Raw genomic sequence first — 5,150 nt, forward strand, 5'->3', positions numbered from 1 at the left:
TGACGTCCATCACCTAGACCAGTCCACCTACCTATATACAGTGGTGGTGGTACGGGCAGTCCTGAGGCACTACCGAGGTTAGCCTACCCTCAGATAAGTGTAAATGATGCACTGACACTTACCGACGGACTCTCTGCCGACAAATGGACATCCCATTCGACTTCAGACGCCAGTCGGCTTCAAAGCTTTTTCTTCCAGAACATGGTCCAAGAGTTCACTGGCCATAAAATGAATTGATCCTGCACAGCAATACGGCCGGCCGCGGTGGCCGAGCGGTTCTAGGCGCTTCACTCCGGAACCGCGCGGCTACTACGGTCGCAGGTACGAATCCCGCCTCGGGCATGGATGTGTGTGATGTCCTTAGGTTAGTTATGTTTAAGTAATTCTAAGTTCTAGGGAAGTGATGACCTCAGATGGTTCAAATGGCTCTGAGCACTATGGGACTTAACAACTGAGGTCACCAGTCCCCTAGATTTAGAACTACTTAAACCTAACTAACCTAAGGACATTACACGCATCCATGCCCGAGGCAGGATTCGAACCGGAGACCGTAGCATCAGCGCGGTTCCGGGCCGAAGCGCCTAGAACCGCTCGGCCACAATGGCCTGCACCTGCCTCCTGTTGCTCACTCCACGTCTCTGCAACTGGGGACAGGCCTTACGGTCGCTTTGCTGGATCGTCTGCTGGATCATTCTGGCTGGCGTTTAACTGCACAAATCACTTCCCACCCCCTTGTGCCAATTATAGGCGGCCCAATCGCTCGCCTACATATGTGTAACATCACAAGAGGAAAGCTATCTTGTGTAACTATTGTTACATCTATAAATCGAGGAACCTACGACGGAAATGAAGGCTTCAAGAGTAGGATTAAGACTCAAGATGAAAGGATGTGTATGATAAGATTCACTGATGACATCGCTCTCGCAATGAACGTGAGGATCAATTGCAGGACCTGTTCAGTGGGATGAACAGTCTCATGAAGACTCGGATTGAGAATAAAGAAAAGGAAGACGGAAGTAATGAGGAGTAGCAGAAATGGGGTCAGCGATAAACTTAACATCAAGGTTGTGGTCCCTGAGTTACTCGAAGTGCTGGAATTCTGCTACCTTGGACGCAAAATTGTGTACAACAGGCTTAGCAAGAATCAGAGAACGAGTAGACTAGCAAAAGGAAGATAAGACATTCCTGCCAAAAAGAAGATTACTAGTATCAAACATCGGCCTGAATTTGAGGAAGAAATTTCTGAGAATGTACGTTTGGAGCACAGTACAATAAGGACGTGAATTATGGGCTGTGGGAAAACATGAAAAGAAGAGAATTGAAGAAGTGATGCTACAGAACGTCGCAAATTAGGTGAAATTACAATATAAGACATGAAGATGTTTTGCTGGTAACCAGTGAGGAGAGAAACGTATGAAAAACGTTGACAGGAAGGAAGGACAATGTTAGAAGACCTGTTGCGACACATGGGAATATCTTCCATGGTTCTTGAGGTGGCTGTAGTGGGTAAAAATTATCGAGGATGACAGACTGGAACACATTCAACAAATAATTTAAGAAGTTGGGTGAAAATGGTACTCTGAGATGAAGAGGCTGGCACATGAGAGGATTTAGAGGTGTGCCGCAGCAAACCAGTCAGGTGACTGATGACGCAAAAGAAAATCTGGACAAGTGCTTGTCGGACTGGCGCTGCGAGGGTTCCGTACAAACTGAATTATGTATGAAGATAGTTCGTCCATTCGGGAATCGAGAATCTAGATGATATTTGCCTGTTGGCGATATCCGTTCAGGCAAGATATTGATGCGGGGAATTCCAAGGCTTTTGTCTGATTTCGCATTCGCTGTTTTAATTTTTCATTTATTGCATTAATTCTGGAATTACTTTAATATCCTGTGCTAGTTCGCTATTTCAGATACGTTGACTTCGTCTGTTCACGTCCCTGTTGCGATTACTGTTAACATTTGACAGAAGGCTCTAGGGAGGAAAACAGTCGGCTGTAGGGCTACTGTTGTTATGAAAATATCGATTTGTTCTGTGGAATGCTTCAACAGTGTTTTATGGGATTCCTCAAGTCAAACAATGGGCAGGCATGTTTCTAGAATGAGATTTTCACTCTGCAGCGGAGTGTGCGCTTATATGAAACTTCCTGACAGATTAAAACTGTGTGACGGACCGAGACTCGAACTCAGGACCTTTGCCTTTCCCGGGCAAGTGTTATACCACTGAGCAACCCAAACACGACTCACGACCCGCCCTCACAACTTCAATTCTGCCAGTACTTCGTCTCTTACCTTCCAAAATTTCTTCCAGGAGTGCTAGTTGTGCAAGGTTCGCAGAAGAGCTTCTGTGAAGTTTGGAAGGTGGGAGACGAGGTACTGGCAGAAGTAAAGCTGTGAGGGCGGGTCGTGAGTCGTGTTTGGGTAGCTCAGTTGGTAGAGCACTTGCCCGAGAAAGGCAAAGGTCCCGAGTTCGAGTCTCGGTCCGGCACACAGTTTTAATCTGCCAGGAAGTTTCAATGAACAAGCAGTCCATTATTACTTTGGCAGCCCAGTATTAGTTTGCTCGCGTGGCGTTGCTGCCGGGCAGCCTTACTCCTAGCACAACTAGACGGAAAAGGCATCGTTTGCACAGCAGGACGGTACTTGGCTCCTCATGAATTGTTCTACCTATTACTTAAAACCACACCAAAATCTCTGCAGTACTCCTTGATTATTCGATGGATTACGAAGGCAATGTAAATAGCCAAAATAATCTTTTTAGTTGTATATAATTACATATTAACAGTCTTCGAATTTTTTCATTTAATTAAACTATGAATTTGTCAAACTTCATGATTCTAGGTCAATGGTAAGTACGCTGAAGCTTTTTATGACAGTTTGCGTGGTTCAGAAAATGGACGTATCTTTTTAAGCTTAATTTCGTTGGACCGTCACGGGACCATAGACTCAATATTTCACATAAATTTCGTCTGTAGCCACTCCTGAGAAGGTCTCAACAGTCCAAGGGACGGATAGACAGACAGGCTACAAAGTGAAGCAGTTAGCGTTCCATTGGTACCCGTTGAGGTAAGTAACGCTAAAAATCAGCCATATAACAGAAGAAAATATTCTAGTTGGACAATAAGCAACAGTTTTGTGTTTCCATTTGTGCTAATAGATATGTGGAAACGCGTCGACCATCTTCGTAATCATAACAACCACTGAGACAACTAGCACCCGTAATTCCTACCTTGAGCCGGAACAAGTGACAGAACCGGGCGCACTATTCAACCTGGGAGCGACTGCCACATTCCAATACATGGCCACGGTAACCGTCATCGGTACCGTAGTGTGACAAGCACTGGAGGATCCGCAACCGGTTTCATACGAACGCAAACACGGGGTGCGAAACGACGCCAACATGCCGCACCGAGTTATCGGCGTGGGCAGAAACGGCCGCTCTGTCGTGCGAAAACAAAATAGGGGTACAAAAGAAAAAAAAAACATGTGGAAAGAAAAATGGAAATGCACGTAGATCCGGACAGTCTGGCGATCAAATAAATCAATCGGTGACGTTGCGTTGCGTTGCGCCGCGGCGTGCGGGCGGTCGTAGCGGTGACGCGGCAGTCCTAATTAGGCACGTCCTCTCACCACACACACACACACACACACACACACACACACACACACATACAAGCACGGCTTTTCATCCCGCGCCGCGGCTGCGCTCTGTCTTCCCCCATCCGGCAGCGCTTCTCCCCCGCGCCGGGTTTGTTTTTTCTCTCCCTTTTTGTTCGCGCCGGCGCGGCATCCGCAGCTTTTGTGCCGCTAATTCCGGCCGCTAATCAGATCGGCGGCGGCGCTCCGGCACGCCACGCCACGCCAGGGCCAGCTGGGGACCACCGGGACCGGCCGCCGCCGCCGCCGCCCCCGGGTCTGGGTCTGGACTGGGTCCGGGTCCGCTCTGGTGTGGCCCACAGGGCTCGGCGCGACCCCACATAAATCCCTCACTGGCGGCGCGCGGCCAGCCGCTTGATTTACGCGTTGCCGCCAAACCGCAGCAGCGCTTCATGCACCGCTCCGGCCACAGTGGTCCCCGATCCCCTCTCTCACCCCCAGCAACCGGGTAAGCACAGTTCAGGGCATACCAGTAGAGTCAAACTAGATGCCGGTGTAAGCAACTTTAAGCACATCAGATATTTCGAGCTTACCTTAAATCATCACATCATTATATCGAAATAATCAGAAACTGGTTGCACAAAAGAAATTTACATTACTGGCCATTAAAATTGCTACACCAACAACAAATGCAGATGATAAACGTGTATTCATTGGACAAATATATTATACTAGAACTGACATGTGATTACATTTTCACGCAATTTGGGTGCATAGATCCTGATAAATCAGTACCCAGAACATCCACCTCTGGCCGTAATAGCGGCCTTGATGCGCCTGGCCATTGAGTGAAACAGAGCTTGGATGGGGTGTACAGGTACAGCTGCCCATGCAGCTTCAACACGATACGACAGTTCATCAGGAGTAGTGACCGGCGTATTGTGACGAGCCAGTTGCTCGGCCACCATTCACCAGACGTTTTCAATTGGTGAGAGATCTGCAGAATGTGCTGGCCAGGGCAGCAGTCGAACATTTTCTGTATTCAGAAAGGCCTTTACAGGACGTGCAACATGCGGTCGTGCATTATCCCGCTGAAATGTAGGGTTTCACAGGGGTCGGATGAAGGGTAGCAGAGCCACGGGTCGTAACACACCTGAAATGTAACGTCCACTGTTCAAAGGGCCGTCACTGCGAACAGGAGGTGACCGAGTCGTGTAACCAATGGCACCCCATACCATCATGACGGGTGATACGACAGTATGGCAATGACGAATGCACGCTTCTAATGTACGTTCACCATGATGTCGCCAAACACGGATGCGGCCATCATTTTGCTGTAAACTACACCTGGATTCATTCGAAAAAATTACGTTTTGCCATTCGTCAACCCAGGTCCATCGTTGAGTACACCATCGCAGGCGCTCCTGTCTGTGATGCAGTGTCAAGGGTAACCGCAGCCATGGTCTCCGAGCTGATAGTCCATGCTGCTGCAAATGTAGTCGAACTGTTCGTGCAGATGGTTGTCTTATTGCAAACGTCCCCATCTGTTGACT

General features: G+C 48.3%; 1 non-coding gene across 1 annotated transcript; it reads left to right on the forward strand.

The window, feature by feature from the left end:
* The first annotated feature begins 2,415 nt into the window (after window positions 1-2,415).
* Window positions 2,416-2,490, forward strand: Trnas-aga (transfer RNA serine (anticodon AGA)). The gene has a single exon. It is a non-coding gene; the product is annotated as a tRNA-Ser (tRNA).
* Window positions 2,491-5,150: the final 2,660 nt, after the last annotated feature.

Source organism: Schistocerca serialis, chromosome 5 (genome assembly GCF_023864345.2).
Source record: "Schistocerca serialis cubense isolate TAMUIC-IGC-003099 chromosome 5, iqSchSeri2.2, whole genome shotgun sequence".
Taxonomy (NCBI): domain Eukaryota; kingdom Metazoa; phylum Arthropoda; class Insecta; order Orthoptera; family Acrididae; genus Schistocerca; species Schistocerca serialis.